The sequence below is a fragment of the Crocodylus porosus genome, unplaced genomic scaffold (genome assembly GCF_001723895.1).
Source record: "Crocodylus porosus isolate Cpor-Errol unplaced genomic scaffold, CroPor_comp1, whole genome shotgun sequence".
Classification (NCBI taxonomy): domain Eukaryota; kingdom Metazoa; phylum Chordata; order Crocodylia; family Crocodylidae; genus Crocodylus; species Crocodylus porosus.
In genome coordinates this window covers 5,039,058-5,053,113 of record NW_017728922.1, presented here as the reverse complement: position 1 = coordinate 5,053,113, position 14,056 = coordinate 5,039,058, and positions in this window count along the sequence as shown.

Sequence of the window (14,056 nt, the reverse complement as noted above, 5' to 3'; positions counted from 1 at the left end):
TCCAGCACAGGGCCTTGGGAGAAAAGAGAGACGCTATCTTCTCATACTTGGGGTTGGGTCAACCTGCTGGCTGTACACATGACACTTAGCCATGTGCATCAAGTACTTCTGTGAAGGAAGCTTCCAGTAAGGCCAGTGAGATGACAGGGGACATGTTTACATGTGCACTTTAATGTGCAGTAGCCTATTCTACTGCTCATTATTGTGGTGTGTAAAAAAAACATGTTAATATGCTAATGTGCAGTAGAATGGGTATTGCTCATAAAGCGTCGCCTAAAAAGCATGCGCTTTTGCCTAGCGCAGCCTAATGCACATTTATTTATTACTTCATATTGGAGGGCACTTTTACATGTGCTCTGGAGGAAGTGGGGCCACTTTAATTAGAGTGCTCTGTGAGCTGTTTTAAATAAAGCACCTCAGCATCCTGTGTAGCAGCGTCCCTGCACTTCAAAGTGGTGGCAGGCGTGCTTGAACTAAAGCATTAGGAAAAGCACATTAATGCACATGTAGCAGTGCCCAGGAAGTAACAACTGACCTTCAGTGTATTAGCTGAAGAGACTCAGGGTATAACCACTCTATGTTCAGTGCCACATAAACACTGAGAGGTATAAAACACTGTGATTTGGGTAAAATCCTCTGCTTCAAAGAAAACCAATCGTATGGACTGAAATGGGCCAGGTTTTGCATTGTTTGTTATGTAACTACTTAACTAAAGTTTATTCAGCCAAGAGCTGCTCTATTTAGACAAATGCAGTGAGGAATTATAGTAACATGTGGCTGCCTTACTGTAACCTCAGTAGAAGAATTCTCCAAGAAGCTTGGAGAAAAAACAGGACCTCAAAACCACACGGGCAAATCCAAGCAGGAACGCTAAACCCTGGATTATTGATCACAATGTGTGGAATTCTTTTTCATTCTTAATTAAATTGGGTCCCAAGCAGCTATCTGACCAGCATCTCTGCCAGGAGACAAGCGTCCATAACATCCCCTCTCTGGGAATTTATTTTTGTATGTTCAGGCCCATACAATAGAGAACTTACGTGGGCAGGTTTACACATGCATGCACATTAATGTGCGTGTGCATACCACGCTTGCACACACTTTCCATTTTAGAGCAAGTTATTGCATCCTCTGACTTTGAGATTCACATTCTAGCACCTTTCAGTATTTTACCAAGTAAAACATAAATACTGTGTTAGGCACTAAAGAGCTGCATGGCTCCATCCTGAAGCGATACAAATTGGCACAGGTCCACTGATGTTGATGGAGTCATGCCAGTTTATGGGATCCTGAGGGGATGGGACATAGTGTACACTCCTAGAGCAACACGGTCCACTTAAAATTCATAGCCCTGCTGCTTGGGTGCTTTGTTTCTGGACAGGAGTGGGGAGGGTCAGGGCAAATATGGCTTTAAGCCACCTTTGTGTTGTTGTGGTTCCTGGACAGCTGGGAGCCTACCTGGCTGTCCAAGAATTGAAGCAGCTAAGAAGTCTTGGGAAGCAGAGAAGAATCTTAATACTCTGGCAGTGTCTTACCAGTCCACCCTCCCCTTCCTCTTGCCAGCCTCCTCATATCAGGCCTGAATCCTTACCCTGGCCAAGGAGGCCACCTGCACAGAGAGGCTTTCTTTGGGACCATTTTCCACCCCCACTTAGGCTACCAGAGAGGCATTTAGGGACCGGAGCATACCATTGTGCTAAGGGAAGCACCTGGTCACAGATTAAGCTGTGACTTAACCCTCTTACACGTGCCATGAGATGACAAGCTCGCCTGCCTTTACAGCCTCTCTTGGCAGGGATCTTGGTGGCAGTTCCCCATTTCTCACATGGCAATATATGCCAAGGTTGGCACCTGTAAGCTTTTTCTTCCAGGGCTCTGTGACTAGTGGGTTCATTCAGAAGCAGCTGGTCTTGAAGGAAAAAAGCAGGGTAAATTTATATCTTGTAGACCTACCAAATCAGAGATGAATTTTATGTCATTTGTATTTTGATACTGTGAAAAGGACATGTGCAGCGCAGAGAGGTAGTTGGCCATGTTAATCTGAAGTCAGGCAGAAGGCAAAATATTATTTATTTTAGAGATATAAAACTTTCAGAGTTACCCCTAAGGCAATTGGGTCTTACCTGTTGTTTTTCCTTTAATAGCACTGAGTGAGTTTCATTCAGTCCAGAGACTCCTACTTCCAGGCAGGGTGTGTCAGATGCCTATGTAACCTTTTTAGTGTGTAAGAACTTGTTGCCAGCTTGGTGCTGCCCCCTTAACCCCCTTTGACTCTTAGGCCAGGCTCTTTAAGATTCAAATTCCCTTTTGAGGCTAGTTTTGGCCCTGGGAAGAATAAACCTTGCTTGCTGCACTGGAGCCAGTCTGGGTCTATCACCAATTGTTTGCTTCCCCATTGTTCCCTCAGGACCCTGCTACCCAGCACTATCTCTGGCTGTATCTTACCGTCCTCATTACTTCCTTTCCTATTTGTTTCATACCCAGCAGCCTCATTTGATTTAACTCTTTGCAGCTCTATGGGATAATATCAGACAGAGAAATTAAAGCGCACACAATCATAAAAAAACCCAGGTAATCACTACCTATGTAGTAGGATTGCAGTGTCACTGTAGTCTAATAGTTTTCAGAAGTCAATATCTGTCTCCCTGCTCTGCACTTATATTATGTCCCTCCCTCAGCTTGGACAAAGCACACGGGCACAGGGAGCCGACATTGTGCCTGCTACATTCTAGGTGCTCAGATTTCCTTGGACCCAACAGGGACAATTGTTTATGAGAAAGCAATGGATTTCATTGATATTCACAACATGTAGAGATGTCTCCGTAGTGCTCAGGAACTGGCAGCTAAGCTCGGGGAGATCCACAAGGGCTTTTTAATGACAGGAATGGGGCAATTAGAAAACTGTTTTAAAAGTACTGTCAGGGCAGCCTCCCTTCTAGGTTTCCCAGCACAGCTGCCTGGGGCGTCAGGGCTTGCAGTGATCTTTGTGCAAGGAGAACCTCTGCAATGGCCAGGGGGTTGAGTGGGTTTGGGGGTCCTTCCATGAAGAGCACAAAGCAGGATCAGGTCCCTATATTTGGGGGCATTGTACAATAGTGAATACATAGTACAGTGCTTACCAAATAACTGTAATAAACATAAATATTGGGCCAGGCTGAACTGGCAGTGTCTCCTATGGGGAGGAAGGTTGTGTTCAGGGCCTCTGTGCTTTGGGGTATTTTAAATAAACTAACCATCTCTGATCTCTCCTTGGCTGCAGGTACTGGGAGGAATTTCACACATGTGCTATGACAGCCCTCTGGGATTGCCAGAAGGAGGCAGTCTCTATCTGGGAGATGTTGAAAAAAGAGTCTAGAAAAATCAAGTTCCAAGGCAGCTTATTCGATCTCTGCAGCCCCAGTGGCTCCAGGAGCTTCAGCTTGACAAACATTTCCAATTTATCTGTCTTAAGCATCTCTCTGATGGTCATTTGGCTTAATTTATAAATGGAGTGGCTCTGCAAATACCAGCGCTGAGAGGGGATCATCACTGTGTGTTGTAAGTGTCTCACAGATCATAAGTGTAATACTTCCAAACCTTAGAGAAATATCATGTATGGTACCTGGTGACTACTTGGTTTTCTTATCCCACATGTGAGCCTCAGAAGATCTTGGCTGCATCCCCTCAGTTTTACTATCTCTGTGTAACTTAAGTGAATCAAAAACACTTTGCTCTGACTAGATTTCATCCAGCTGATGGTGCATGTGCGCCTTAGCTGATATGATGAGAACTCTGGGCCTGCAGACTGGAGGCCAAAAGATTGGGGGAGAAGTGGATTAACCCTGGATTCTTCTGCAGTCTTCTTTCTGTGCATTTTCTGGAAGTAAATCTGTCTGCTCTGCCACACCATGCCTTTGATGATGATGGGTGGGAGGAAGCCAATCTGAGGTGCTCTGAGGTGCAAGGGAAATATCTGAACCTGATGCAGGTAGGAAGGACTCCAGGTTATTTTCAGTGGTGGATTCTGCTGTTCTGGGGCTGGTGAAGGCTGCTCTGTGGAACAATCACAGGTAGGGGTCTGTTTCTATGGGGTGGGCGGGCTTAGTGCAAAGTGAGATTGAGATTTCTAATATTCCTTTTGCATTAAACATTTCCTGAAAGAGTCCTGTGAGCAACATCGAGGCAACAGCCTGTAATTCAAGAATATTAAACAGCTGCTTCTTGTGTTGTGTACCTGTCAAGTTGATGTCATTTGTCCTGGTCTCCTGACTGATGGCACAGTCACTCTGCATCTCTTCCTGCAGCCTAGAGTTGTTCATCCCACAGCTTCAGTGCTGCCATAAAATATAGTGGTAAAATATACTAGGAGACTTGCAAGTGACTTCACAGAATCATAGAAAAGTAGAGTTGAAAGGGACCTGAGGAGGCCACCTAGTCCAATCCCCAACTTCAGGATATATTGAAAACTTCAGTGGTATTTGTCAGTGACCTAACTGGTAGGGCTGTGCGAAATGTCGTCACCAGTTTTGTTTTGATGAGGTCGAAACAGTAAAATTGAAACGAAACAGATATGGTCGAAACAGCTTCAAAATGAAACGAGGTAGGTCGAAACTTTGTGCCGTTTCACCCATAGGCTATAATGGGGAAGGTTGAAACAGCCTATAACTTTGTCATTTCTGGCCAGATTTGGATAAAACTTGTAGAAATGGTAGCTGCTTCTGGGGGCATAATGCATGCCAAAACTCAAGAAGATAGGTTCAGGGGGATCAGAGAAACTGCACCCCAAAGACTTGAGAGCCAAACTTGTGTCATGTGTATGTGTTAAGCCACAGTGGGGTCAAAACTACAGGCATGCTAGTCGCTGCTGAGGCCACAAAGCCTACCATGTTTCAAGGAGGTAGGTGCATGGCATTCGGAGAAACTGCACCCCAAAATCCTGAAAGCAAAACTCACGTCACATGTATGTGTTAAGCCACACCAGGGTCAAAAACTGCAGGCATGCTAGCCCCTGCTGAGACCACAAAGCCTGCTAAGTTTCAAGGAGATAAGTACAGGGATTTGTGGGGAACTGGACCTCAAGCTGCAAACAAGCAAAATTCATGACACGGGTGACACTGTGTGTGTTAAGGCGCAGCAGGGTGACAGCTGCAGGCCTGCTAGCCCCTGCTGAGGCTGCGAAGCCTGCCAGTTGTCAAGGAGATCAGTGCAGGGGTTCTGGGTTCTGGGCCTCTGCACCTCTGGCTGCTGACAGGCAACACTCGTGTCATGGGTGCTTGTACAACTGTATCTGTTTTGGGGCACAGGGGAGGGGAAACTACTGCAGACCTGACTGCGCTGTGGCCACTAAGTCTGCCAGCTGTCGAGGAGATCGGTGCAGGGGGGGTCTGGGGCCCTGCGCCCCTAGCTGCTGACAGGCAAAACTCATGATATGGGTGCTTGTGCAACTGCTGCCTTTCATCAGGCAGCAGGACTGAAGATTCCCCATTACTTGCCACCACAGACCTGGGGGTAATAATTGAGCACAGTATGAACATGAGCCAGAAGGGCGATGCTGTAGCCAGCAGGGCCAACAATATGCTGGCAGGCATCAACTGATGCATCTCCAGCAAAACCACTGCAAAGAAGTGATTCTCCTGCTCTCCTCGGTTCTTCTCAGCACTGGTGAGACCACAGCTGGAGTACTGTGTCCAGTTCTAGGCTCTGCACCTTAACAAGGACATGGTAAAGCTTGAGAGAGTCCAGAGAAGGGCTACCCATATGATCAGAGGCTTGCATGGCAAGCCATACAAGGAAAGGCTGAGGAACCTGGGACTCTTCAGCCTGAAAAAGAGAAGGCCAAGAGGGGACTTGGTAGTGGCTTACAGCTACACCAGAAGCTACATCTAGGGCTCGATGAACAACTGTTCACCAGGGCACCCTTGGGGAAAACTAGGAGTAATGGTCACAGTCTGGACACCCTAGTTGTGAACTAGTTTTTCCTAATGTTGAGCCTGAAATGGGTCTGAAACAATCTTCCAGGAGTGTATGAACTGCACCCCAAATGCTCGAAAGCAAAGCTCATGTCATGTGTAAATGTTAAGCCACAGTGGGGTCAAAACTGTAGGGGTAGTGGTCCCTGCTGAGGCCACAAAGCCTGCCAGATTTCAAGGAGATATGTGCAGGAGTGTGGGGGGAACTGCACCTCCAGCTACGGACAAGCAAAACTTGTGACATGGGTGACCCTGTGTGTTAAGGCACAGCAGGGTGAAAGCTGCAGGCCTGCTAGCCCCTGCTGAGGCCACGAAGCCTGACAGCTGTCGAGCAGATCGGTGCAGGGGTTCTGGGGCTCTGCACCCCTAGCTGCTGACAGACAAAACTAGTGACATAGGTGCTTGTGCAACTGTCTCTGTCTTTGGTCAGTTGATTGTCTGTACTGATTATTTCCTCCCCTTAGTCTGTGGTTTTGCAGGTGTTCATCCATACTCGTTAACTCATTATGTAGTAGCTAGGTACTGTGTATTGAGCTGGTCCCTGAGTGAATCATGATTAATTGGTAACTGGTAACAGAGTAGCTTAGCAGCCAGGCCTGGAGTGGTATCTTCCCTGTCCCTGTGCCCAAGACAGACACAGTTGCACGAGCACCCATGGCACAAGTTTTGCTTATCCACAGCATGAGGTACAGTTTCCCCCAAACCCCTGCACTTATCTCCTTGAAACTTGGCAGGCGTTGTGGCCTCAGCAGTGGCCACCACCTCTGCAGTTTTCAGCCCACTGTGGCTTAACACATACACATGACTTGAGTTTAGCATTCAAGGATTTGGGGTGCAGTTCCCTCCAAACCCCTACACCAATCTTCTTGAAACTTGGCAGGCTTTGTGGCCTCCACAGGGGCTAGCATGCCTGCAGTTTTGACCCTGCTGTGTCTTAACACATACATGTGACACGAGTTTTGCTTTCAGAATTTTGGGGTGCAGTTTATCTGAACCCCTAAACCTATCACCTTGAAACTTGGCAGGCTTTGTTGCCTCAGCAGGGGCTACCATCCCTGCAGTTTTGATCCCACTGTAGCCTAACATATACATGTGACATGAGTTTTGCTCTCAAGATTTTGGGGTGTAGTTTCTCTGAACCCCCTGCACCTATATTTGTGAAACATGGTACATATCATGCTCTCAGAAGTGGCTACCATTTCTGCAAGTTTAAACCAAATCTGGCTGGAAATGACAAAGTTATAGGCTGTTTCATCCTTCCCCATTATAGCCTACGGGTGAAATGTCGAAACAGCAAAATATTTTGACGGAACGAAATGGAACAGCCGTTTTGATTCAAAAGTTGAAACGAAACACTGTTCTGTCGAAATGTCGATCAAAATGGAATGCTTCCATTTTGCACAGCCAACTGGCCTTTTTTAGTTGAAGGATGCTAATGACCGTCTTCTGGAGGGGATGGAGGTCCTGTCTTGCCAAGTATGGACATGGAAGGGGATGTCTGCAGCCTTCCTTCTCTACTCATCATGGTGTTTCAAGGGGAACATAGGAGCTGCTAGACTGGATCAGATCTGAGGTTCATTTAAGCCAGTGTCCTGCCTTTGACTGGACAGTCCCAACTGCTATAGATAGCGAAGTAAGAAACCTTGCCTAGATACATCTGGGATAGTTTGCTGCCATCAAGGTCTTACCCTGATTCCTAACAGCAGGAGACTGACTGGTTGAGGGTCTGAAGAAGGGGGTTCCATATCCCTTCCAAAATACCTAATAGAATAGTTCTGGCCAAACCCTTGTGGCAGTAACAAGACTTGCCAAGAAAATTCCTGAGATCAAGTTCATGATTTTGACTGTTTCAGGCACTGCACGGAAAGGTTTCCTTTCATCCAGTTCAGATTTGCCATCTTCTACCTCTGTTCAATGTCTTTCCCTGTCCTGTTTGTTTTTCCTTTGTTGTAAGACAGGAAGAACAGACAGACAGTCCTATGGCACAAAAAGGGAGCGAGAGGTTAAAATGTAAAATATCTGATGCATATGTACAAATGAGAAAAGTATGCAGAATGCATTTGGGTGAAGAAAGATGAAAGACATGGCACCAATATAATGGTAGGGTTTTATTTTAGGCCATCTAGTCAGGAAAAGGAGGTGGATGAGGCACTCTTTAAGCAGGTGACAAATCTACCCAAAAGTGATGAGATGGTACTGATGGGAGACGACAGTTTTCTGGACATCTGCTGGAAGAACAATGCAGTCAAACAAAATGTCAAGTTGGTTCCTAACTTGCGTGGAGGACAACGGTCTGTTCCAGAAAGTGGAGCATATAACTAGGGGATTATCTATATTGAATCTTGTCCTGACCAGCAGGGGAGAACTGGTGGAGGTCGTGAAGGTGATGGGTAACTTGGGAGGAAGTGACCATGATGCAATAGAATTCCTGATCATGAGACGGGAAAACAGGACATCAGCAAAATTAGGACATAAGATTTCAAATAGGTGGATTTAATCTGACTCAAAGAGCTAATAGGCATGGGGTCATGGGAGGATAGATTGAAGGATCAAGGCACCCAGGAGGACTGAGAGTTTCTAAGAGGCACAGTATTGGAAGCCCAACAAGAAACTGCCCCAGCATAATAGAAGCACAAGAAGAATGGCAAGAGATCAAGGAGATTCTGAAATGCCTCAAATGAAGAAGGAAAGCATATAGGCAATGGAAGAATGGGCCAGGTCACTATGGATGTGTAGCAGGAAATAGCAAGAACCTGCAGGAGCAAAATGAGGAAGGCAAAGATAAAGAACAAGCTGCACCTGGCAGAGGAGGTTAAGGGCAGTAAAAAGGGGTTCTATAAGTATGTTGACCAGAAAAGGGCCAAGGAAGATGTGAGTCCTCTGTTAACAAGCCAGGGGGACCTCGTAAATTAAACTACAAAGAAGCTGGAGCTATCAACAGCTACTTTGTTTCAGCCTTCACAAAAATTTTAAGCCGCTAGACACCTAATAGGGATTATCTTGCTAAGGAAGTGGGCAAGCTGAGGGAGGAGGTAACAAAAGAGGGTCAGAGAGCTTTTGCTGGGTCTGAGTGAATTCAAGTCAGCAGGGCCAGATGAGCTTCATCTAAGGGTCCTGAAGGCATTGGCAGAGGAGATCTCAGAGTCATTGGCAATGATTTTCATACAGTCATGGGAGAAAATCCACATACTAGAGGACAGGAAAAAGGCCAGTGTAGTGCCCCTCTTTAAAAAAGGCAAGAAGGAGGATCTGGGAAACTACAGACAGGTTAGTCTCACCTCAGTACCGGGGAAACTACTGGATTATGTCCTAATACCATTTGCAAGCATCTGGAGGAGGAAAGGCTAATTGCAAGCAGCTAACATGGCATTATGAAAAACAAAGCATGTCAAACAAACCTGATCTCCTTCTTTGACAAAGTAACTACCTGGGTGGATGAAGGGAATGCGACAGGTATTTTGTATCTGGGCTTCAGCCAGGCTTTTGACAAGGTCCAACATAACCTTCTCATAAGCTAATTTGAGAAATATGGGCTGGACACAACTACTGCAAGGTGGATAGATAACTGGCTCAATAGCCACAAGCATACCAGAATGGCAGGAGGTTTCGAGTGGAGTCCCACAGGGGTCTGTCCTCAGCCTGGTGCTGTTCAGCACATTTATTAACAATTTGGATATTGGCATAGAAAGCTTCTTGAGCAAGTTTGTGGGTTACATGAAGCTGGGAAGGATTGTGAACACATTGGAGGATGTGAGTACAGTTCTGAAGGACCTCAACAGATTGGAAAGTTGAGCTAGTGCTAGCAGGATGAAGTTCGATGCAGATACAGTCAAGATTCTACACCTCTGGAGGAATCATCAAAAACACAGGTATAAAATGGGTGACATCTGACTGGATGGCAGCTTTGTGGGAAAGGACTTGGGAATCTTGGTAGACCATAGTCTCAGTGAGAGTTTGCAGTGTGATGCAGCTGCACAAAAGGCAAATGTGTTTTTATTCTACATTAGTAGAAGCATTAGATGCAAGGCGTGGGAGGTGATAGTGTAGGGGTGGGCAATTATTTTGGTTGGAGGGCCACTTAATGAGTTTTGGTGAGCTATTGAGGGCTGCATGCACAAAGTTAATGGTGAAGATATCATTTTAACAAATTACAGATAAAAAAATAATATGCTAAAAATTAAACATCTATAAAATATTTTAATTTATTTCAAAAATATTTTTGTCTTGCTTTTTTTTTTGTGTGTATTTAGAGGGTATTGCTTAATAGCACAACATGAAGGCTTACTTTTGTATACTGAAAATTAGGTTAAAGGAAAACAAATTGAGTGGGAAGAATGAAGCCTCTGATATGCATTAACCAGAGAATTGAAGTCAGGCACCACCTCTGATGTTGCAATGCACAGCACCGTTGCAGGGTGGTCATCACTAATTGAAGATCTGTTTTGATTTATTACATTCCATCACAGAAAATGTCTGCTCGCATATGTATGTTGATCCAAACAGCATGTGCATCTTCTGGACATGAGCATTGATCTTTGAAAAGTTCTGTTCATTGAGAAGCATAAAACCCAGGAAGCAGGAGGAGTGATTTGAATTGCTTCACAAGCAGTGCATTATGTTGTAGGTTAATAAACTTGAGTTGGAGGTCACATGGAGCATTGTCGACATCAGATGTGAAAGGTGAGGAGACCAAAGACAGGTCATTTTCTTTCATTGGAAAATCCTTGAAAATTCAGCAGAGAAGTCAAGTAGTGCCGACATATTTTTTTCAGGTTTTGATCACAAACTGCAATGTAGGGAAATTGGTGAACACTTTGTTTCCTATCTGATGGGAGAAAAGGAGTAACCTTATCACATAAATGACTTGACACAAAAATGCAATTTATGAGCAAGAAGCCCCTTGCAGTCTTGAATTCAGTTTGTACATGTGGCCCACAATGTCAACAGTGAATACAAAATAAGAGAGACAGTCTGTATTGTTCAGCTGTGTGAAATCTGAATCTTTTTCTTTCACATTCAAGAACAAACCAATCTCAGCTCTCAGTTCCCACACTCTTTTCAAAACATTACCCAAACTAAGCCATCTTCCACTGGCGTGATACAAAACATCTGTGTGCGCAGATTCAGATTCCTCAAGCAGTTACAAATTGCCTGTGGCTTAATCCTCTCTCTTGAATGTAGTTGACCACTTTCATAACTGTGTCCGTGACAGTGCTTAGTTTTAGAACACTTTTACAGAAGACTTCTTGATGAATAATGCAATGTAGAAAAATAATTTTCTGTTTTGGATTTGTTTCTTTGACTTGGTCTTGAATTCTTTTCAGCAATCCAGCATGCCTGCCTGTCAGATTTGGGCTTCCCTTAGTGGTCATACATGCCAATTTTTTCCCCACTCCACTCCTTATTTTGACATGCATTGATTTACTGCCTCCAAAAAATCTTTTCCAGTTGTTGTATTTTTCATTGGCTGCATTGATGCCAGTTCTTCTGTGAGTTCAAAATTTTGGGTGATACTTTGCATGAAAACAACTGAGCTGTGTCTGATATCACAACTCTCATTGAATACCAATTCAAAATATGAGAAATTGTTTATCTTACTTTTCAGTGGCAGGTCCAGGTTCCCGGAGATATCTTTGACACATCTCACAATGGTTTGCCTTTACAAGCAAATGATCTCAAACTGCTTTTTCTGGTCTGGGCACAAAATTGCAGCAGAGTCGGCCATACATTCTTTTATAAATTCTCCTTCAGAGAATGCTTTGCTGTTCTTGGTGATTTTGTACAAGTAGCTCATTTTTGTAATTCTATCCTGTGCTGCTGATAGTAAGTATTGTGAAAAAACTTTGCTCTTTCTGCATTCAAACAACCATCTCCTCAGCCTTCTTTGCTTTTTCTTAGGCAGACAAGTTCTTATATTTGGATTCATGCTTACTCACAAAATGTTGCTTCAAATCGTATTCTTTGAATGCTGCCACACTTCCTTTGCAACTTAAGCACATAGCTTTTCCACCGACATTGGTAAAAAAAAAATATTTAGAAGTCCATTCTTTTTTGAATATTTGGCATTCATTGTCTACCATTCTCTTCTTTGAGCTCATTTCCAACTCTGGGCTCTGGGTGTTTGGGGTGGCCTCCTGCAAGTGCCCTTGGCACCACCATGAGCTCCTGAGCTGCAGGCAGGCTGGCCCAGCCCAAGTCAGGGTGCCAGGGCCCGAACATGGTTTGCCCAGGGCCTGCTGCATGGACCTGAGTGGGCAGGCAGGCGAAGCTGCTTCTGCTCAGCATCAACTGTGGCACCAGCAGAGGCTGGACCACGGCTCTCTGAGGGCCTGCTGCACAATGGTATGCAGGTGGGCCTGCTTCTGCTCAGTCTCTCCTGTGGCGCCAGCAGAGGCCAAAGCCAGAGCTGCTGCCCATCCATGACCTGGATAGAATAAATTGGCAGGCTGGATACAACCCATATTTTGCCCACCTCTGTGATAGTGCCTCATCTGCAGCACTGTGTATGGTTCCTAGTATTGTTCTGGGCTTCACATTTTTAAAAGGATGTTCGAGAGGATCCAGAGGCAGGCAGCAAAGATGATCAAGGGCTTGGAAGGCAAGTTATATGAGGAGAGGCTGAAGGAGCTAGACATGTTCAGCTTGCAGAAAAGGCACTTAAGGGGGATATGACAGCAGTCTTCAAATGCTTGAAAGGCTGCCATGAAGAAGAGGGAAAGCACCTTTTCTCTTTTGCCACAGAGAGGAGGATGCAGACCAATGGCTTGACGTTGCAGTAAAGTAAATTTAGATTGGATATCTGGAAAAAACTTCACTGTTAAAAGTGAGGCAGTAGAATAGACTGCTAAGATAAGTTGTGGACTCTCCATCACTGGAGGTGTTGAAGAGGTCAGACAGCCACTCATTAGGGATGATCTAGGCATAGCTATACCTATTTATTTTCTATCCTGGGTATTTCCCAAGCTTCTGGGCTTTGCTGGTTGCACCCCCTCCCTGCCCTTTTTTTTGCTATATATATCAGGGTATTTTTAAGTCTGCCTAGAGGCATTAGGTGTTGGCTACAGCTAAGGTTGGGGACTAGCTGAGATGGGCCAATTTCCCTGCTAGGAGCAAAGCCAGAGGCTCCTGTCTAGAGGGTCTTGCCCCTTTGCACAGGGTCAGACCGATCACCATATATGGGGTCAGGAAGGAATTTTACCCATGGTCAAATTGGTACAGACTGGGGGGTTTTGCCTTCCTCTGTAGTGCGGGGCATGGACCTCTACCCAGGACCTCTTAGATGTATATAGACAACATTTTATAGAAACAGGACGTCGGTTGCCATGGTTCCCCTGCTTTACCTGTAGCAGGTCTGTTGTGTCAGGATTGAGGGCAGTGTTACGTAGAGTTTAGACTATGGTTGTATGGGATGGTTTGGATAGGGATGATCCTGCCTAAGGCAGGGGTTAGATGACCTCTCAACATCCCTGCCAGTCCTACTTCTCTATGACTGTTCTGCATTTCCTTATTCTTCCCCTTGTTATTTTGAATACTTTTATCATGACCGTTCATCAAGGAACTTACTGTGTCATTCCAATTACAAATCAACCTTTTTTCTCCTGCCTTACCACCCCCACCCTCCCCCCCACCCCAAATCATAGTATTATAGTGCTTAGGGTCAGGAGGGACCTAAATAGATCATCAGGTCTGACCCCCTGCCCCGGGCAGGTGTGAGTGCAGAGTCATAACACCCCAGTCAAATATCTGTCCAGCCTCCTCTTGAAGACCCCCGAGGTAGGAGAACATCATCTCCCTTGGGAGTCCATTCCAGAGCTTGGCAACCCTAACTGTAAAGTAATGTCTCCTGATGTCTAGTCTGAACCTTTTCTCTAACAATCTGTGGCCATTATTCCTAGTAACCCACGGTGGTGCCCGGGGGAACAGAGCCTCACCCAATTTCCGCTGGTCCCCTGTGGTGAGTTTGTAAACAGCCACCAGATCCCTTCTCAGCCTTCTCTTGTGGAAGCTGAATAAATTCAGGCCCTTCAGCCTCTCTTCATAGGGCCTGACCCACTGCCCCTTGACCATGCAAGCTGCCCTCCTCTGGACCCTCTTGATGCTGGCCACAT